The sequence below is a fragment of the Leptodactylus fuscus genome, chromosome 2 (assembly GCF_031893055.1).
Source record: "Leptodactylus fuscus isolate aLepFus1 chromosome 2, aLepFus1.hap2, whole genome shotgun sequence".
Classification (NCBI taxonomy): domain Eukaryota; kingdom Metazoa; phylum Chordata; class Amphibia; order Anura; family Leptodactylidae; genus Leptodactylus; species Leptodactylus fuscus.
The window spans coordinates 95916906-95939456 of NC_134266.1; the positions used below are offsets into that span (position 1 = coordinate 95916906).

Sequence of the window (22551 nt, forward strand, 5' to 3'; positions counted from 1 at the left end):
TACTCCAGATGATAAGGATTCTTATTTTCATATATTTAAAATAGCGGTAGAGGTCCATATACTAGGCATCATGTATGTGACAGCAAAATAGCATTTTTTAGAAGATATTGATATCATTAGGGTCAGTTAAAAAAATTTTTAGTGGTTCATGTTAAAACAAAAATAATACTTGCCAAATTTTTGTCAGATTTCACGTAGATTCATCTATCATTCTCTGATCTTTCCCTTTCTCATTGGTCTTTCCAATCTTATTATCTGTCATCTCTCTCTAATTTATCTGTTTCTCAAAATATGAAATGTAAAAGCTATCCTGGGCAAGTGCAATACAATAGAAAAATAGGGCTCGTCCGGGATTTGAACCCGGGACCTCTCGCACCCTAAGCGAGAATCATACCCCTAGACCAACGAGCCAACTGTGAATATCAGGATACAAACATTTTTTTCATGAGTATGAATATTCATGTGCTCTATACTACAAACTAAGAAAACTCAGGATAACCAAGTGAGTTGCCTGCTCATGCCTTAGTGGTTCACCCATCTCTAGTTACTTCCTTTTCAAAAGAAAAAACCCTCACGGGCACAAAATAACGCGGCGTATACGCTCCTAACTCCCATTGAAATCAATGGGAGCATTTTGAGTGTGTCATCTGCCGACACGTGTATACGTGCCAGATCACGCTCAACGTTACATCGTGTGAACTTACCCTTAGTATACAGGGTTATGTAAAGAGTTGTTCTTATTGATGTCATTTTGTAGAATGTAAGATCTTTTGAGAATTTTTTTATTTCATTTTTTTTTCAATGCAGAGAAAAAAATGGCTATTTCAGTGTTTTGATCTTTATTTCTGCTACAGTGTTCAGTATATGGGAAAAATCTTTTTATATTTTAACAGCATGGGCAGTTTTGGACATAGTGATACCCAATATGTTTTTCTTTTTATATTTACTATTGTGTATGAAAAATTGGGAAAGGAAAGTGAATTGAATATCGCAATATTTTTGCCTCTATTCTGTTTTTGAAAACTTGGGTGGAATCTTCTTTAACCACTTCTGTACCAGGACAATTTCTTGTCCAGGACCAGACACATTTTTGAGTTTTTTTATACGTATTGTTTTGAGGGCTATAATATTTTTATCATTTGCATTATTCAACTAATTTCTGCGCCGTTTGTTGGTGACACATAGGGCTCTATTTTTATGCTTTTATTTTTTGCATGTGTTTTAATTATTATTTTTTTTTTACATACGCGAAAATATAAACAAAAGGGGGGGGGGGGGGAAACTGGTCTGTTTTTCACTTTATTATTTTATTTGCTATCACAAAGGGCTACTAAAAATCTTTATAAAATATTTTATTTTATATTATTTATATTATATTTCTAATATATTATTTATTTATTTACATTGTGTCCACATAAGGTCATAATAGACCTTTGGGGACATCTGTTGACTTTTTTTGGTTAAGGAGGCTGATTTCCACTGCAACTGGGGCTGGTACATTTAGCTTCAGTTGTAGCCTCAGTCTCCTGAGCGTTAGTACAGGGCTGATTTGGGACCTGTAGGACCCAGAGGCTCTAGCAGACTATGGCGGATCACATGACTGCTGGGTCAGAAGGCAGCCACATCATGGCGGCGCCCATAGCTGTGTATACAGCGATAAGGGATAGCTGGGACGGTAATAAACCTTCCCTGCCTTCTCTAGAGGAGCTCTGGCTGTAGTTACAGCCCGCTTCCCGTTACAGCAGCTTCATGATCTCGGCACCTATTGAAAACTGCAAGGATGTACTGGTACATCCTTGCAGAACAAAAGAGGGACCGCCCGAACGTAAATAGTTTATGGGCAGTATAGAAGAGTTTAAAGGGAGACAATCAGTGCAAAAGCAAATTTTTATTTTTTAACTGAAGCCGTGTTGGAATAGCCTTTATAAAGACTATTCTACTCCTACTTTTATTTATCTTCTGCTCGCTGCCATTCTCGGAAAATTTCTTATTCCTATATGCAAATCATGCTCAGGAAGGCACAGGATTTAGATGGATACTTTTAAATGTTAGCATTCTGTTTTAGTTAGCTACTTGTTTGGCTATCCTTAGTTTTCTTAGTTTCTAGCTTAGTGCAGATGGATATTCTTACTCATAAACAGGCCTCAATCCAGATGTTTTACAGTTGGCTCATTGGTCTAGGGGTATGATTCTCGCTTAGGGTGCGAGAGGTCCCGGGTTCAAATCCCGGACGAGCCCTATTTTTCTATTCTATTGTACTCACCTAGAATAGTATTTACATTTGACACTTTGTAGACCAGGAACAGGTAACATTGTTCCCTTCTCATAACAACAAAGGATGTTAACAATTTAAAGGGATTCTATCATTGCAATAAAAACTCATTTTTGACTGAAGACATGTTGCAATAACAATTGGAAAGACTATTCTACTCCTACCTTTATTTATCTTCTGCTCGCTGCCATTCTCAAAAAATATGTTTTATTCCCATATGTAAATCATGCACATGAAGCACAGGAGGTGCCCTCTCTGTGCCCCAAGCACCCCATCATCATCATTGGAACACTGCCTCCATTAACAGTTATTAACGCCTTCTCTTCTTCACTGCATAAGTAGACGATGTTGTGTTCGAGCCCGCTTGGTTTGGGCAGAGCCAACAGCGCATACACAGAATTCAATCCCAAGGAAGACAGCACTGGTTTATGCAGCGAAGAGGACGAGAAAATGTTGTAGGGCACATTAATAATGGAGGTAGTGTTCCTATGATGACGATGGTGTGCTCGGAGCACAGAAGGAGCATCCCCTGTGCTCCACGAGCATGATTCGCATGTTAGAATAAAACATTTTTTGAGAATGGCAGAAAGCAGAAAGATAAATAAAGGTAGGAGTAGAATAGTCTTTATAAAGGCTATTCCAAAAAATGTGTTTTTTACAATGATAGAATCCCTTTAAACTGATGACATCCTCTGTGCTGATGGGAAAGGAATAATGTTCCTCTGCGCGCCGCGGCAAATTTGGCTCCACCCACTTTTGTTGATTCCACCCATTCTCATTCATTTATCATGTGCTCCCACACAGTACAATCCTCCTACAGTCACCCGTAAATTATATGGCCCCCCCTCCATCTCTCCCCCAGTTTCATATACACCCTTCCTTTGCCCCCAGTTTCATGTCCCCCCTCCATCTCTGTCCCCAGTTTCATCACGTTCTCCCCCTTCATCTGCCCACAGTTTCATGTCCCCCGTCTCTGCCCCAGTGTCATGCTGTTCTCTCCCCACCCCCTTCATCTGCCCCAGTGTCATGCCGTTCCCCCCTCCCCTTCATTTGCCCCCCCAGTTTCATTGGGCCCCCTCCATCTTTGTCCCCAGTTTCATGCCGTTCTCTCCCCACCACCTTCATGTTCTCCAGTGTCATGCCGTTCCCCCCTCCCCTTCATTTGCCCCCCAGTTTCATGGGCCCCCTTCATTATGTTCCACCTTTATATTTAATACAAAACAAACACTTACACTCACCTTCTATCACTCACCTTCCATCGCTCCCCCGACGCTCCTTTCTCCAGACACATACGCGATTAAAGCAGGAGCTGTGAGTTCAGCTCCTGCTTAGCTGCGGCTCGGCTTGCGTGTGTAGGCGCGATGACGTCATCGCGCCTACACACGCAAGCCGGGCCGGAGCTTTAAAGTAGGAGCTGAACTCACAGCTCCTGCTTTAATCGCGTATGTATTCCAGCTCATCGGCGGACGGACGCCGATGAGCTGAAATCGTGACAGGCAAGTGCCGGGGGGCCCCCAGAGGCTCTGTGGGCCCCGGCACTTGCCCGACTATGCCGTGCGCTGACGCCGGCCCTGTACAGGATATCACGTGACCTGGGTCCTGCGTCACGACGCATAAGGACGCAGGCCCCAGTCATGTGACGTCAGGGACGTCACATGAGTAGGCCTGAAGCCTGCCAGGAGAGGTAAGTAAATAGGACCCATTTCCGGCTATAGTTACTCCAGCCGGTCACGGCCTATTAAAATAAATAAATAAATGCAGCAGTAGTGGATGTCACCGGGACCCCTAATGTCCTCGGCACTGTGGCAGCCGCTATTGCTGCTACCCCAATAGTTACGCCCCTGGTTTCTGGTCTACAGAGTGTCAAATGTAAATGCTATCCTGGCTGAGTACAATAGAATAGAAAAACAGGGCTCGTCCGGGATTTGAACCCGGGACCTCTCGCACCCTAAGCGAGAATCATACCCCTAGACCAACGAGCCAACTGTAAAACATCTGGATTGAGGTCTGTTTAAGAGTATGAATATCCATCTGCACTAAACTAGAAAGTAAGAAACCCAAGGCTAGCCAAGCAAGTAGCTAACTAAAACAGAATGCTAACATTTCACAGCAACCATCTAAATAACAAAAGTAACTGCTGATTTTGTAAAGTATAAGATATGGTGCAGTGTAATGCAGAGTTTTATAAATATTTTATTTTAGAGAATATGTATGTGTTATTTCTTGTAATATATTACTGTATTATCCATGTTGCTGTAACACACTGAATTTCCCCATGGTGGGACTATTAAAGGATTATTTTATCTAATATATTGCTAACATACTGGGCCTTTTTTTTTTTTTTTAAATAAAATCTATCTCGTAACAAAGTCTTAAGACTTTTTGGTTCTAATTACATACATATTTTCTATTTGATTGATCGTATAGACAGAATATAGTATAAGTAGAATCATATTATGAACAATTAATTCACATATACATATTTACATGCAGTAATTTAATTGAAAAATATATTTTATGCATGTGGGAACATTTTGGTTATAAAGCTTCATGTTTTGTTGCTGAATTATTTTGTACATAATATATAATATAATCTCGATGTATCAGTACTAATAAGGATGGATTGTATTATTATCAGATGTCAGGAGATAGATTTGATGCCGTGATGCTCTAAGCTGTGTAATGACTTTCAAGGAGCAGCTTCAAGTGCCACATCAGCACTGACATGGAGGTTGTATCATATTACATCCATAGCTTATAGATCACCATTCTTAGTCTTTGATGTGAGCACAGATGAAGGAATGCATAGGTTTCTTATCTCGAAGTCCAGTGAAAGTTGTACACAACATATTGGGCACTAAAACGACATAATTGTTGAAAATTGGCAATTTTTACTATGCACTATCCATTGTGCATTAAATTCTGAAATTCTGCTGTGGTGTATCTTGCAGGTTATCTCACGACAGCTCTTGGAGCGTTTTCCTCGGTTGACGCAAGTTGGGCACAATATATTACACATTGAAATGGCGTATTTCTGAAAAAAAAAATAATTCTCACTTTTCTCTCAGCTGCTAAACTGTGGGAAATAAATGAATGTGTATCTCTGTGGAGTAATATTCTCACAACACCTCTAAACTCCTTGAGGGGTGCAGTTTCCAATATAGGGTCACATCTCAGAGGATTCTACTTTACTGGCACTTCTGGGGCCCGCTATCTTCCAATATACTACTACTGTTAGCATTGTTACATCATCTATTTCATGCTATTCGTTACGTAGGGGATCCCTTCCAACAAAATCAGATATGTGAAGTAACAATTCCGATTAGTATTTAAAAGAAATTAATTTAATTATTTCTAAAGGAAATAACCCAAAACAAAGGGCTCGTCCGGGATTTGAACCCGGGACCTCTCGCACCCTAAGCGAGAATCATACCCCTAGACCAACGAGCCAGATGTCAAAATCTGTATGTAGTTCCATATTAATAGGTAGAGGAAGCAGCTAACTAACTGTACAATGCTATTTGTATTTACAGATGTATAATGTCTGATCAATTAATCAGATCTAGAGAAATAAAGCATTTTAATATATATGAAAATATAACTCACACATTTTGTAAATCATAACCAATATGGGTGCTCAATTGCAGAGATGTGTCAGTGAATCATATGATTTATGCCCAGCGCGGCACCTCCTATGATGCGACCTGAAGCGACCGCTATGCCAGGGCCCCAGGATGGGTGGCATTTTTGCTGACCTAAGCCAGTCCAGGACAAGCTGTCCTGGACTGGCTTAGGGTCACCGTCACTGAGCGGTGGATTGGGGAGGCCGTTGGAGCAGCGCTGCTCCAGCGGCCGCTCCTCATGCTCAGGCAGAGAGCAGGTCCTCTCCCTTCCTGCTCTCTGCCTGCTAAAGATGCTAGCTCCGCTCGGACCCACCCCCTCAGTTTGGCCCCGCCCCCTCCATGTGGCCCCGGCCAGCCCCTTCTGCTCCGCCCCCCTCCTCCGGGGGGGCTTTCTGACGTCTGCCTCAGGCGGCAGAAAGCCATGGTTCACCCCTGTTTATTCCATATAGACAAGTGACCCTGACTGCTTCTCCCCAAATCTATAACTGGATCCCTAAATAATAGCCCTAATAACACTGATCCTCACTGTCCCTAACGATATCCCTAATATTAACAGTGAACTGCAATACTGAATCTAACATATATAGAACTAGAAGCGGGACCATAGAACACCAGCAAGAAGAGCTAAAGGAAGAAGCGAAGCAACAAGCAAGGAAAAAACAAACAAGTACTACAGGCATGGCCAGTCTTATAGAAAGTTGGGTCGTGGGCAAGTTTACAAGTAGGGCCCTAAATTCTAAGACACAATTATTGCCATAGCAGCTGTTATGGGCCCGTGACCATAGAGGGCCTAGTGGGCCCCTGCTGCTTTTGTTTTGTTAAACTAGGCCATTAACTGCTGGAGGCATTCCAGCAGATACGGGCCGTATTTACTTACTTGTCCCTACTCCTGCTCACAGCCACCCCAGATTCCCCTTCAGCCCTCCAGGGGGCCCCCTTCTTCCCATACCACATCAATGACACTGAACAGGACTTCACTGACAGGGACGTGATATGGAATGCACAAGAATCGGTAAGTACGACAGTGGTACTTGGTATTTGTTGGACGAACCTCTCAAGAGCTGTGTTGCAAGCTTTGCCTGGCACTTTTGATCTGACAAACTGCTATTATTACACTCTGGGGTATATACAGAGTATAATGTTCAGATGCCCAGGAGAAGGTTTAAAAAAAAAAAAAAAAAAAAAAAAAAAAACACACACAGAACAACACAGTCTTACTTACCTCTCCTGTGCTCCAACACTAATTCCTGCTGTCTTCATCCCTCTTCACTGATATCACAGACGTCACATGGGTCCGGCTGGCGTAATTGATGCATAATGATGCCAACGTAATTCACATCTGTGATGCCATTGAAGACAGCAGGACATATCACTGGAGCACTGGAGCGGTAAGACTTTTTTTTTAACCTTCCCTGGGCTTCCAAACATTATACTCTTTTGTTCTCAAGTGCACATGGGTCATAATCTCCCCATATTTTTGGGTTTTATACACCTAAAGTTTTTGTAATATTTGCACCAAACACTGTAGGGGACAATATACTGTGTAGAGATGCCATTATGGTACACAATACTGTGTGGAGGGGCCAATATGGGCAGTTAATTATGTCAGTGGGTATATAGATGAGACATTTAAGAAAGGATATCACAGGTTAGAAGATCGCCAGCCTGCTCAACCAAAGCAGAATCAGGTCATGTAGTCCCTCATATTGCAGCTATGTATAACATAGGCTAAATTCACACTTGTGCCGGAGTCTCCAGAAAACGTTAAAAATCAGCGGAGACAAAAGTCCTGCATGGACAAATGGACGTGCTCTGGCACCTGCGGTTTTATATACCGCTAGAAAGCTGACAGTGCACTGAATTCAGCGCTCTGCCAGCTTTGACGTTATATGCCTGGCTGCCAGAGATATCAGTGCCGTTAGTTTCAGCACAAATATGTCTCTACTGTCAGAAGGGTGAGTTTTACTGTTTAGTGTCATTGCTTGGCGGCATTTCCTCCGACAGTACAATGCTATAGAGGAGTACTGTCAGGAGTGGGGGGGATTCCTTACCACCAAGTAGTGAAACTGGCCCTTCTGACAGTGGAGGCATATCTGTGCCAAAACTAACAGCACCAATATCTCCAGCACCTGGGTACACATCGGGAAAGCTGGCAGCGCACTGAATTCAGGACACTTTCAGCTTTCTAGCGGTATATAATACCATGGAAGGGTAGCTCCTCTTTCTAGTGATATATAATACCGCTCCGGAAGTGAAAGCTCCTATTTCAGTTTTGAAACCGCGGATGCCTTTCCAGTCAATGGTGTCCGGCGATGTCTGTGTGTAACCACTAAAACAGTGGTCTTGCTCCTCCAGCGAACCTGAACGATGGAGAGGCCGGAGCAGATTTGAACCCAGCCTAAGAGTTTTCAATTTGTTTTAAAATTACAGCTTTTATCTTGCTTCATCATTTACATGTATAGCAAGAGTCTAAAGAAATATAATGATGATCATCCTGACAAATATAATGCAAAACTGCAGTAAATACTGACAGTATAGCAAAGCAAATGTATATGAAATTCTGGTTCATGTTATGAATACCATAAGGAATCTGTATTACCCCCACATACACACACACAAGACACAGCACATACCTGGAGCAAAGTCAGGGATTGATGACACTGGTCTGAAGAAGGCTGATGTAATGGATCATCCCCTGCACAGCAGAGGGGAGCAATCATACCCCTAAACCAAAAAGCCGACTGTTAACATATGATTCCAGACGAATCCATCTTTTTTCCTTTAGCCCTTTGTGAAAATTTGGAGCTGAAAAGTGATTTTATTGTAATGATGTAAAATTCTGGCGGACACCTGTAGGGTAAATATTCTCACTATACCTCTTTTTAAAAAATATTGCGTGGACTAGTTTCCAAAATTGAGTGCCTTTTTGGGAGATTTGTCCATTCACATGGAGGAAAATGGTGAGGAATTTGGTGTGGAATTTTCCACGCTGGAAAAAAAAGCCTCTCATTGATTTCAATGGGTTCTGCTAGCTTTTAGCCCTTTCCCGACATTTCGCCCGGAAGTCGCGCGGCCGCCATAGCCGCCGGGTATCTACTGTGTTACACAGTAGACAGCCAGCGCTAATGCCTCCTATTGGTCCCCGGACCGATCGGAGGCATTAACCCCTCCGGCGCCTCGATCAAAGCTCCAGGGCCGACGTCACGTTGCCATGACAGCCGGGAGCCTTTACAAGGCTCCCGGCCAGTCTGCAGTCTCTTTCTTTTGCAGGCTGGTCTATGCAGCCTGCAAAACAAATGACTTTTTGCAATGCATTAGCATTGTAATGCATTGCATTAGTGATCAGACCCCTAGGGGGTCTAATAAATGCAAAAAAAGTAAATATATATATATATATATATATATATATATATATATATATATATAGTGTAAAAAGTATTAAAAATTCAAATCACCCCCCCTTTCCCTAGAACACATATCAAAGTAGTTAAATACTGTCAAACACATACATGTTAGGTATCACAGTGTCCGAAATCGCCCGCTCTACAAATCTATAAAAATATTTTTCCTGTACGGTAAATGCCGTAGCGGGAAAAATAGTAAAAAGTGCCAAACCGCCGTTTTTTCACTGTTTTGATTCTGATAAAAATTAGAATAAAAAGTGATCAAAGCAATAGCATTTCCCGACAATGGTAGAACTAAAAGCCTGGATGACTTCACTCGCACGTCGGAGGTTTGTACAGACCTTACTGAGCATGCGCAATACGCTCTGTTCAGCGAAGACTTCGAGGAGCGTACTGCACGTGAGCGCAATCGCGGCCTTGTTTCTCTGGCAGAGCCGACTGCGCAGGCGTTGGAGCTGACGCAGAAGGAAGACAGCAGAGAAGGAGAGGATGCAGCGGAAGAAGGAGGTGTCGCTGGAGAGACATCTCGGGCAGCAGTGGGGACGCCCCCATCGCTGTTTGAGTGCTGGGGCCCGCCCCCATTGCTGCGAGAGAACTCATTAGCATACCGGTAAAAATCGGGATTTCTAAGGAACGGCGCCACAGAGACCACCTCTAAAGGTAAGAGACGAATAGCCTTTCTAAAGGCTATTCCGACGTCTAAAGCAGAAAAAATTGCTATTTAGTGGCAGGTGAAACACCTGATTCCCTCAGCATTAGGTCCTGTAGATTTTATAGGGACAAACTTTGATTACTTGACTGTGATAAGAAGCATTCATAAAGTAGGAAATAACTACACAATGTAACACTGTCTAAATTACAGATATTGAGAAAATAGGTACAAAATGAGAGTGAAAAAGAAAAAAAAATTGAATTTTTTTTTTTTTTTTTCTGACTGAATTTTTTTTTCCTGGGGACCTATTGCTTATACTTACAGAACTGTTAAATGCAAAGATAATAAAGAGGAATGAATTTCAATATTAACCCAAGGAAAGTATAAATAAAGGGCTCGTCCAGGATTTGAACCCGGGACCTCTCGCACCCTAAGCGAGAATCATACCCCTAGACCAACGAGACAGATATCAACATCTGGCCATAGCTCCAAATTTATAGGTTGAAGAGGCAGCTGAACAGCTGTTCAATATTGTTTGTATTACGAATATTTACAGATGTATATATAATGTCTGCTCAATTAAACAGATCTAGAGTAGTAAAGCCTTTCATGGATTTGGGCACAGGCAGTTCTATATACTGCTGGAAAGCCGACAGTGCGCTGAATTCTGCCCACTGTCGGCTTTCCCGATCTGTGCCCCGGGTAAAGCGCTATCGGTGCCGCCACGGTAGCTCTTCACAGTCAGAAGAGGAATGACTGTGAAGGAATGTCCTTATTCACAGCAGCGCCTATCGCGCTGTAGAGTGTGAGGGGGAGGAACGCCCCCTCCCTCTGCTCACAGTGCTCATCCATAGACGAGTATTATCAGGAGGGGGGGGGCGTTCCTCCCCGCTCACACAGTACAGCGGGATAGGCGCTGCTGTGGAGAAGGACGTTCCTGACAGATTGTCAGAGATTGCCCTTCTGTCAGTGTAGGCCGTGGGACTGCGGCTTACACTGACTGCTGAGTGTCACCTCTGCTCCAATGCAGGCGTGATGGCATAAGTCATCAGTGCCTGCAGTCAGAAGGACGACGCCCAGCTGCTCTTCATGGGACTTCATGTAAGTGAGGGGGAAGGGGTGCTACTGTGGAACATATGATACTGTGTGTGGGGGGGGGGCTACTGTGGAGCATATAATACTGTGGGGGGGAGCCTACTGTGGAGCATATAATACTGTGTGGGGTGGGACTACTATGCAGCATATAATATTGTATGGGGGCCCAAAGTGGAGTGTGTAATACTGTGTGTGGGCCATTTTGGAGCAAATAATGCTATGGAGGGGGCCCAAAGGGGAGCATATAATACTGTGTGGTGGCCTCTGTGGAACATATAATACTGTGCGTGGACCTACTGTGGAGCATATAATACTGTCTCGGGGCCACTGTGAAGCATATTGTACTGTCTCTGGACCACTGTGGAGAGCATTGTACTGTCTGGAGCCACTGTAGAGCATATACTATATGGGGGCCACTCTGAGGCATATAATACTGAATTGGGGCCACAGTGGAGCATACTGTACAGCCTGGGGACCACTAAGAAGCAGACTGTACAGCATTGGGGCCACTGTGATTGTACTGTGTGAAGGCCCTTCACTATTTATATCCCACATTACATTTTTTTATAGCAGACATGATATTAGTACAGGCTGTAATAACATTGCATGGTCACTATAAAACAGATCCTGCGCAATGTAAATAGAGAACATTAATTGTTCAATAGCACCAAATGCATAGTCCTTGACCTTTCAGTACAAAGTTGTTTGTATCATTAAAAGCTCGGTGAAGCCCCATTCACACGACTGTATTTTATGGGTCTGTAACTGTCCGCAATTGTAGATCCACACAGTATTAAGTTTGAATTGCCGTGTTGGCACTTTGCGATAATTTAGTGGGTTTTGAGTTGCAGTTTGGTCACTCTTTCTCTAAAAGGTTCACCATCACTGAGCTATACCATATAGAGTACCAATCCTGACTGCTTCTCTCCAAATTTATCACTGGTTCCCTAAACACTAGCCCTAATACTCACTGTCCCTAAAGATATCCCTAATATAAACAGCGAACTGCAATACTGAATCTAACATAAATAGATCTAGCTGCGGGACCATAGAACACCAGCAAGAAGAGCTAAAGGAAGAAGCGAGGCAACAAGCTGGGAGAAAACAAACAAGTACTACAGGTCTCAGGCTAGACGAGAATAAACTAAAGAGCAGTGGAGAAGTACAAGAAACAGACTAGGCAAGGTATAATAAACTGGATTATACTATGAAAACTGGGAAAACCAAACAAAAAAAGCCAGAAAATATTTATAAAGAGACTAACCACTCAGGAGCCAAACAATTCTGCTCCGACATCAGCCGCTCACTAACATATTAGTTGCCAGACAGTGCATGGTAACTGCCCCAATGATGCAACAGAAGAATTTCTACTGTAACAGGCTGCCACTGCTATTTGTGTCATATGACTTCAATCCTATTATATTATCTAAGAGCTGTCCCAGTTATTGTGGGGTCTGCAGCTGATATTAGGGTCCAATGGATGTCGCTGTTATATTGAGTCCAGTGACTGATACTGTTAATCATGGCAGTCTGGTCGCTCTATTTACCAAGAGGTTATATATTGTTAATGAGGTCACCCTGACATAAATAAACAGGGGGCGGTACAATGTGATGGTACTATGACATTAGTTACCACACAGGACAATTCCAAGTCTATAATGTCCATAGGACATATGAATAAGAACACCTATTCCCTTTCAGATGTGGCATCAGCTACTGAGCAATTGTTGAGCGACAACCCTTGGACAAACTTATTTGAAATCTTCAATATCGTACGAGTAGTTCTCCTGGCTTTTAACCCTGTACCAACCATTTTTCATATTTGCAGTTTTCTATTTTACCCACCACCTTCCAAAAGCCATATTGCTTTGATTTATTTATTTTTTTGGATCCTGGGGTTACAGAGGCATCATAACCCCCTGATCTTGTGACAAGACATAGTGTTTGGCCCCCTGGTTCCCTCGGCTCCCCCCTCCTTCCCCAATCTCACAAGTAATTAACATTTCATTAGATTATAATGTAATGATGGGTTCCAGCAATGTCATGAGCCCTGTGTCCTTAAGACACATCATCAACATCCCTGGGTCCAGATAAATTAATACATTCCTTGCAACCTCTTTAAAGGGATTCTATCATTAGAATCCCGTTTTAAGCTAAACCCACGTCGGAATAGCCTTAAGAAAGGCTATTCTTCCCCTACCTTTAGATGTCTTCTCCGCGTCGCCGTTCCTTACATATCCCAGTTTTTGTCCATATGCTTATTAGTTTTATCGCAGCAATGGGGGTGGTCCCCTGCGTTCAAACAGCACTGGGGGCGTCCCCTGTGCTGTGAGCGCATGCGACATTGGATTTGACTACAAACATTAAAGATCTGATGAAGAGGTTGTGTTTCGTTTTCAAACACAAAAAAACTCGAAACGTGTAATCAATAAAAAGTACTATTTGTATCCATCTGAGTGTCGTCTGGAGACAGTGTGGGCATCATCCTATTTGGATCCCATTACACCTCCATTATCTTCAAACAGCCATCCCCATAAGGGAAGCTGTACATCCCGACTGAGGCGAACCGCCATCTAGACCCAAGACACCCCACCCTTCTACCTTCATTCTATGGGATCAAGGATCTAGAGGAGTGACTGGGACTTTTGAGGACAAGTCACTGAACGCATCCCAACACAAATATATCATCTAGAAAGGAAGCGCAAAGTACCCTTCTTCTTTACATTCCACCTAACCAGCTTCTACTTATGCTGATGGTGCAGGTAAATCAGCAGTATGGAATTTATTACTATTGACTAGACTATACCAGGATAGATGGAGGACATTGTTAAAGTAACTTTATATTTTATTCTATTCATTATAGAATAAAATATAAAGTTATTACTCTCATCCACAAGGCTCTCCATAAAGCCGCACCTCCCTACATTTCTTCCCTCATCTCTGTCTACCGCCCAACCCGTGTTCTCCGCTCACTCAATGATCTAACACTTACATCCTCTATTATCAGAACCTCCCACGCTCGTATACAAGACTTCTCCCGAGCTGCACCACTTCTCTGGAATGCTCTACCCCGGACAATAAGATTAACTCCCAACTTCTCCAGTTTCAAACGCAATCTAAAGACGCATCTTTTCAGACAAGCCTATCACAATTCCTAATGCACAAAATTGTCTGAACACTGTATAAGCAATGCAGCCCCTGCTACCTCTTGTGTCACCCCCTCTACCTCATAGATTGTAAGCTCTTTTGAGCAGGGCCCTCAGTCCCATTGTGTGAAATGACGTTCTTTGTTATGTCTGTCTGTCTGTATCTGAACCCTATAAATTGTACAGTGCTGCGGAATATGTTGGCGCTATATAAATAAAATGTATTATTATTATTATTAAGTAGCTTTCGGTAGCAGATGCAAAATATATATGACATTTTATTTATTTTGCAGCAATTGTGTGACAGTTCATATTTCAATATGATTCAACATAAAAAAAAATCTTGCACCAAATTCCTAAAAATCCATGTGCCAGTCCAATATTTACACACATGCAGAAAATATTTAGCCATTTATCTTTAATAACTATGTTTTATACATGTGGAAACATTTTGGTTATAAAGCTTCATGCTTTTGTTTCTGTATTTTTTGCACATAAAAGTATATTATAGAATTCCCATGTATCAGTATCAAAAACGTATTTTGTTACTTTCAGATAGTCAGGAGATGCATTTGATGCTGTGATGCTCTAAGTTGTGTAATGTGTTTCAAGAAGCAGCTTCAAGTGCCACATCAGCACTGAAGTAGAAGTTGTATCATATTACATCCTTAGCTTGTAGCTTTCTGTCACCACAATGTTTGATACTGAGCACAGTTAAAGGAATGCATATGTTTCTAATATAGAAGTAAAGTAAAGAAGTAGCCTGTCTTGGGTTTTTTATTTTAATATTATTTTAATATTTGTAATATTTGTAATCAAAATGTGAAATACCATCCAAATACAATAAATATTATCTATCATATATCTGCTATATATTGGCTTCATCTTTTAATTCATAATGGATGTTAAAGTGTTTACAAATATAACAGCGATTTTCCAGATTTACAAGAACATTTCTCAAACTAATTTTTTAGGGACATCTTCAGTTCTGAAGGAGATTATAAAGGCCTATATATATTAGAAACCTCCCATTTTCAAAACTGCACCTCTCAAATAATTCAAACAGTATGGGTGTATTTAGCAACCCATCAGTAGCACTAACACACCTTTATTAAAAAAAAAAAAAAAAAAAAAAAAAAAAGTCAGCCTGGAAAACCCCTTTAAGGCTATTCTGACGTGTATTAAGTTAAAAAGGGATTCTAATGATAGAATCCCTTTAAAGAAATATGCCATTTCAGTGCACAATATGTTGTACCCACTTTGTGTCATCAGAGACGTGCAATCCTAAAACTTTTAAGTGAGTTATCCTGGTTTCCAAAAAGTTATATATGTGGGTATAAACTGCTGTTTAGGCACAGAAGTAAAGAAGCACTATTTTGGTTTTTGGAGCACAGTTTGGTTTTTGGACGTCATGCCACTTTTACAGAGTCCCTGAATTGTCAGTAAAGTAGAATCCGCAGATATGTCACCTCACTTTGGAAACTACACCACTCAAGGGATTCATCAAGTGGGGGTAGCGAGCATTTTTAGCCCTTGAGCTTTGCATTAATTTAATTTCCAGAAATTAATGCTCAGCTGATAATGAAAAATGGAACCCCTTGTATGCTGTGGTCAAACATAACCAAGGGGTTAAAACCCCCAATCGAAGTGCAGCTCCGACTGGGGGTTAAATGAGTGGGTGTTAGCTGTCACTTACAAATTAACACCCGATGCCACCCACTCAGATAGTACATCTCCAGCTGATGCCGCCCGCACTATTACGTCCATTTGCGTAAAGCACCGGGCATTTATGACGTCATAGTACGTCAGTTAAACTGCAAATTATTACATATTACATCAGTATTGCTCTGGGGTTTGGAACTTGTATCCACATAACCACCAGCCTTCCCCCTAAATAATTTTCCATGTCTTTAAATACTGATTTATGGAGGTGTGGCCTAGGTACTGATGTGGTAGGATGCATTCTCCCTCAGCTCCTACCCTGCCTGCTGCTACAAGACCTACATTGGCTTCCCTGCTCCCCCTATGGGGAAGAAAACGGTCGCTGTCTCCATCTCAAGGGCCCCTGCCTCCTCTACTCACACTGGGCAGCCGGGTATCTCCTCTTGCTTTGTCCCTCCGACGGCTTCCACCCGGGCCTCCATATGACGACGGCCATATTTGTAGGCCACGCCAGCTCCTGCGCTACTGCCACCAGCTCCTTTGCCACGTTCATCGGTGATGTCGCTAAGTGTCTCCGATCCTCCGCTTCCTCTGGATCCAGCAATGTCATCTTTGCAGGGCCGCTGCAAAGTCCTCTGTCTCCGATCACCTGGTATACAAGATGGCGGCGCCGACAGTCTCTCCTCTGCTTGCCAACTCACTGCTACAAGTCACTAGCACTGCTTCCTCTTCCCAACATGCTGACCTCCAGCCTCCTCTCCTCCAGCCAGTCTCCCCTGTGCCTCCTAGCCTTGCTCCCTCCACTGCTGTGCCTGCGGTTTATGACTGTGCTCCAGGGACTTTGTCACTAGCCAGATCTCCTCCACTCTCTACCTCCCAGGTTCATCACCTACAACAAGGGGCTGCTTCGCCTGCACATTCCTGGGGGGCTGAGGGGGATATTGGTGCTACTCCTTCCTTGTCTCGCTATGCTGCCATGTCTCCTCATTCGCCGATGTCTGTGCCACAGCATCTACAACTAGAAAAGAATGAACCTCTTCTGTCTTCTCCTTCACCACAATGGATTCAATTCCTTACCCGCTCCTTGGTTACTGAGATTACCGAGGCCTGCCGCAAAGAGATCTGAACGGAAATTCAGGCTGAGATATCTGCCCTACGGCAAGACCTCCATCACATTGCGTGGAGGATTCTTTAAAGGACGATCATGATCAGACCCATGCTTATGTCTAGCAGATACAGGACTCTGTTCTCTCCCAACATCACCTTTTCCTTGACCTCCAGCACCATGTGGAGGACTTGGACAACAGAGACAGGCGGAACAATATTAGGGTCAAGGGACTGCCGGAGTCCATTCATGAGGAGGACCTGCATATTACTCTGGAGGCAATTTTCAACTCTGTGCTGCAAGAACCCCCCACTCACAAAATTAAGTTGAACTGTGCGCACAGGGCTCTGTGTCCTAAAGGCTCCGGGTCCGTTCCTCGGGATGTCATTTGCTGTGTCCATGACTTCCATGACTGAAGGAGGCAATCTTGTCCAAGGCTAGGGCACTGAAGGATATTGATTTTGATGGAGCGAAAATGCAGCTGTATCAGGATCTTTCCTGGATTTTACCCTTCAGAAGCGCCGGCATCTTCATTCCCTCCTCCAACTGCTGCATGACCATCAGATCCCGTACAGATGGGGATTTCCTTTTGCCTTGACCATTTTAACGGTCATGCTGCTACTCTACATTTCTACTCTGACCTTCAGTCCATCTGTTCCGCTATGGACATTGCTCCCCCCTTGCATCTGCCTGACTGGACACTGGCTGTATCCCCTCCCCCACCGCCTCCTCTGGTGTGGTCCCAACAGAAGTAAAAAAAATGGCAACAGCCTCCCCCCTGAAGCGGTTCTGAGACAATGGTGGGTGACTCCCCACGCTTTCGGCATTGACTTTTCTCTGTTTATTTCTTTAGATTTTGAGATGGAGTGCATTCCGGTTTTCACAGACTGTCTGCTGTTCACATGTTATTTTTGGTCTCATTGATTATTGTGGATTGTGTTTTATTAGCAGGTCTTCTGTTTAATTTCTTTGCACTTTCTGCTTAGGTGCAGTCAGGGTGGGAGGTAGTCTTCACTCCTCTCAAAGTAGTTAGCTTTCACCCCCTCTGTTCTATAAACGGTCCATCTCCCTTTTCATCTCAACCCCCCACCCCCACGGAGGCTCAATCCAGTTGTGTGTCCCCCTTTTGGACCCTTTTGGTATTAGTCTGCTTATGCCTTAGTCTTAGCTTTTAGGCCCCGGCTAGGAGAGTTAGTCCTGCCTATAATACATTTTTGTCTTTTGTCATGTTGTTTAATGGTTTATTGTTTTGTCTTCCCCCTCCCCTTTTAGGCTTGGAGTCCCTCCCTGCCTTCCGTTTTGGTGAGATCTGCCTTTTCTTGTTCCTCACACATTTGCTGGTACCCCCTTTCCCACCTGATCATGGCTAAGTGTTTTACAATGAACGTGAAGGGTCGGGGCTCCAACACTAAGAATTGTTTGGTCCTGCTCGAGCTTCGTTCCCCCCAGTCAGAAGTGGCTTTCCTACAAGAGACCCACTTTGATCACCCGGGGAATTTTAATTTTGCCAGACACTATTTCGCCTTTGCCTACTCTGCTTATAATATCCGTAGAAAAGGTGGAGTGGCTATTTTACTCTCCCGTTCCTGCACTATTTTGATCTTGGCCTCTCACCTGGATCCGGATAGTCGCTATATGATTCTAGAGGGTCTGTTTCATGGAAGTCCCATTGTCCTCTGTAATGTATATACTACTAATTCCTCCCAGATCCCCTTCCTCAAGAGGGTGCTGTGACGTTTGTGGGCCTTCTTTGGTTTGGTCTTGTTGTTGGCGGAGATTTTATTATGGTCTTCTATGAACACTTGGACTAATTGTCCTTGGCAGTGGTGTGTCCAGTGCCCCACAGCTTCGCCTGGCCCTCTATGACCTCTGGCACATTCACAACCCTACTGCTCGGTCCTATACTTTCTATTCCCATCCCCATAAAAACCACTCTCGGATCAATTATTTTTTTGGTAATACCCTGACCCTTAGGCTTATCTCTGATGCTGATATTGGTCCCATTTCTTGGTCTGACCATGCTCCTGTTCTTCTCTCATTATTTTCAGCCGCAACTCCGCTTAAACGGTGTCATTGGCGGTTGATTGAACCGCTCCTCCACTCTGTGACTTCCTGTGATACCTTCCATACACAGCTTCAGGATTATTTTAGCCTAAATGCACCCTCTGTCTCCTCTGCCTCTACCCTTTGGGAGGCCCATAAGGGGGTCATGAGGGCCCATTGCATTGCCTTGGCTACCCAATTTAAGAAAGATAGGAGGCTAGAGATAAGGCTAGATAAGGCTAGAGAGGAAGCCTTAGTGTCCCAAATCTGTATTTTGTCAGCCCATCTGGCCCATACCCCCTCAGCCTCCACCCTTCACCACTTAGTAGCGGCTAGGGCGGACCTCCGTGACCTTGCTACTCAGGCAACCCAACGTCTAATTCTGTACAGGCAGCGGCGTTTTTATGACAGAGGTAATAAGGCCCACACCCTGCCTGCCAAGACTTTGCGTGACCATCAAGTGTCCTCTGTTCCACATGCGGTTAGGGATTCACGTGGTGTTTTGCACCACCACCCTGATTCTATAACGTCCGTTTCAGGAATATTATACCAAATTGTATAACCTCCCCTCTCGTCTGAGTGGAGACCTTGGGCCTCGCGACCCTGCCTTGCATGCATATTTAGATGCCTGTCCTTGTCCTCAGCAGTTTCCTCTTTTACTGCTCCCATTACGGAAGACAAACTTAGTGCTACTTTTAAGAATTTTCCTAATGGCAATGGCCCAGACGGGTTTACCTACCTCTATTACAAAATGTTCCAGTCCGATTTTCTCCCACACCTTTGAGACTATGCTCCACTCCCACATTACCTTAGTCCCTAAACCTCACAAAGATCATCAAGAGTGCTCTAACTATCGCCCTATAGCACTACTGAATACCGATCTGAAACTCTTTACTAAAATTATAGCTAATAGGCGCAGCGCTTGGCTTCCATCTTTAATCCATATGGACCAGTTGGGTTTTATCCCCTGCAATCAGGGGGATCCACAGAAGGACTGTGGATCTGATAGATGTAGCCAACTGCGCTGCTACACCCTGCCTCCTCCTAAGCCTTGACGCCGAGAAGTCTTGTGACCGTCTCGACTGGCCATTTATGACAGTCACTCTTCAAAAATTTGGTCTCACTGGGGCCTTCTTCACAGCGGTTGTACGCTTGCCCTTCGGCTGTAGTGAAACTCCCTAACTCTATCTCAACGCCATTTAAAATTCGCAATGGGATGTGCCAAGGTTGTCCTTTATCCCTGCTCATATTTGCACTCTACATAGAACCCCTTGCCTCCATGATTCATTCCAAACCTAATATCACAGGGGTTAAAGTTAGAGATACGGGCTTCAAAATTAGCTTGTTTGCGGATGATGTTCTCTTGAACATTATCAACCCTCATACTTCCTTTCCCAACCTCCTCCAGGTCTTAAAGACCCTCCTACTCCACCCTCTACTCGGTTAACTTTCCCATCTTATTTAGTGAACTACGTGGTCTACTAGATAGGCGGCACCCCCTGCATATTTCTCTCTTGTATTACAGCTGTTAAAATGTTCCTCCTTCCAAAACTCCTTCACTTTTTTGAGACTCTCCCGGTGGCTGTCCCTCATGTGGAGCTGCGTACCTTGCAAAAGGCAATCTTTCAGTTTATTTGGAATGGTAAACGTCACCGTATTCCCCGCTCTGTGATGCTCTCGAGAAAGGACGGGGGGTGGCGGTTCCACATATCTTGCATTACTATTAGGCCTCACATTTACGTTGCACCCTGTTCTGGGCGGCTCCGCAGGCCTATACAAAATGGGTCGAGATTGAGAAACTTTGGCTAACTCCAATGCTAATGCGTTTCTGTGGACCCGTTCTTCTCTTCCTTCCACTCCTCTCCTAGGACACATTCGTTTCACGAGAGCTATCTGGATCACTTGCTCCAAACTCTTTCCATTGTCCTCCCGTGTTCTTCTATGGCTTCCTTTTTGTATAACCCTTCTCCCGGGGGCACTTTCAGCTGCTATGGTATGACCTTGGATTGGGAAGGGTCTCTTTCATATTGCTGATCTGGTTGACCCGTTGACCTTGGAGCTGAGGCCCTTTGAATATTTCGCTTTGGTTTTGCACTTACCCACTTCTGAATGGTTTCATTACCTGCAGATCATACATTTTGTATTTTCACAGTTTGGCTCCTTGCCCTCTGCCTTCAAAAAGGATTTGTCGGGCAGGTACCTTCACGGCAGGTCTGATATATCCTGCATTTATAGGCTCCCTTCTTCCCCTGAGAGAAGGGGCTCCTCTTCTCATAAATATATGGACAGGTGGTCTGAGGTGTTAAACAGGAGGATCTCGCCTGGACAATGGCTCCATATTTATTACATTCCGTGAAGACTCAGTACAAATTACTTATGCATTGGTATCATACCCTTGCCCTGCTTCATGCTCTCAACCCTAGCATCCCCCATCATTGTTGGCGTTGTCAGTCGAGAAATGCTACCCTGTGTGATATATTCTGGGGTTGCCCTGGGATACCCCCCTTTTGGTTGGAAGTTAAATCTCTAACTGATGTCCTTTTTATTCAAGGGGTTCTTCTAGACCCTCTCACCTACCTCCTTAACCTCCCTCTCACTCATCTTGGTAAGCAGTCTTCTAAATTATTCCTTTACCTTTGCACTCTGGCCAAGACACTTATTGCTCTGCACTGGAAGAGGCCCTCTGGGTCCAATCTTATTGGCCGTATTAAGGACATCCGTAGTATGGAGAATTTGAAGGCCTCACTCAACCATTCTCTGGATGTGTTTCATGCAATATGGTCGCCCTGAGATGCATACTGTGCCATCAATGGTCTTTGATTCCATTACCGTTCTTTCTTTTACCCCCCCCCCCCTTCTTTTTGGTTGTTTATGTGTATATCTTTGCTTATTTGTTCATGATATTTACAACTTCGTCTTGTCCTTATTGTTTGTATTTTATGAAAACTTTCAATAAAAATTACAGTTTAAAATATTACCACTATATAATGACTGAATAGTGGTTGCATACTAGTTCCTACAGTAACTACGCAAAATTTCCTTCTGGGCTGAGAGGTGTGTAGTAAAGCTGCTTCTTCTCAGTTATTTTTCTTCAATGAGTGTATTTCCAAATGCAAATGTATTATAGGAGCTCCCACTTATTATAGAAATGGGATTCTGCAAGACCCCCCCCAAGACAAATGTGTATATAATTTAAAAAATTGGGCTCGTCCGGGATTTGAACCCGGGACCTCTCGCACCCAAAGCGAGAATCATACCCCTAGACCAACGAGCCTCTTGTATAGCTTGACTTGTAGACTGTAGTTTACTGAGTACATATGCAGATGCCACATCATCAGCACAAAAATAGCACTTGGATCATATTACTTCTCTATGCAGTGATCAAACAGCAAGCAAAGCACAGTGTAGTGCAGTGTAGTGCTATATTCTGGATTATGGGACAAGTGAAATATTTCAAGCATGATTTTTAAAAATAGTAGCAGACATGCTGACCATTTAATGCCAGATTAAAACAAATATTTAATAAAATATTAAATATTTAACACAAAT

At 43.4% G+C, this 22551-nt stretch overlaps 6 non-coding genes across 6 annotated transcripts; 1 reads left to right on the forward strand and 5 right to left on the reverse strand.

Moving 5' to 3' along the window:
- Nucleotides 1–339: 339 nt before the first annotated feature.
- On the reverse strand, nt 340–411 carry TRNAP-AGG (transfer RNA proline (anticodon AGG)). The gene has a single exon. It is a non-coding gene; the product is annotated as a tRNA-Pro (tRNA).
- A 1755-nt stretch (nt 412–2166) lies between these two features.
- Nucleotides 2167–2238, forward strand: TRNAP-AGG (transfer RNA proline (anticodon AGG)). Its single transcript has one exon. It is a non-coding gene; the product is annotated as a tRNA-Pro (tRNA).
- Nucleotides 2239–4182: 1944 nt separating this feature from the next.
- TRNAP-AGG (transfer RNA proline (anticodon AGG)) lies at nt 4183–4254 on the reverse strand. The gene has a single exon. It is a non-coding gene; the product is annotated as a tRNA-Pro (tRNA).
- Nucleotides 4255–5650: 1396 nt separating this feature from the next.
- On the reverse strand, nt 5651–5722 carry TRNAP-AGG (transfer RNA proline (anticodon AGG)). The gene has a single exon. It is a non-coding gene; the product is annotated as a tRNA-Pro (tRNA).
- A 4621-nt stretch (nt 5723–10343) lies between these two features.
- TRNAP-AGG (transfer RNA proline (anticodon AGG)) lies at nt 10344–10415 on the reverse strand. The gene has a single exon. It is a non-coding gene; the product is annotated as a tRNA-Pro (tRNA).
- Nucleotides 10416–22204: 11789 nt separating this feature from the next.
- On the reverse strand, nt 22205–22276 carry TRNAP-UGG (transfer RNA proline (anticodon UGG)). Its single transcript has one exon. It is a non-coding gene; the product is annotated as a tRNA-Pro (tRNA).
- Between the last annotated feature and the right edge of the window lie 275 nt (nt 22277–22551).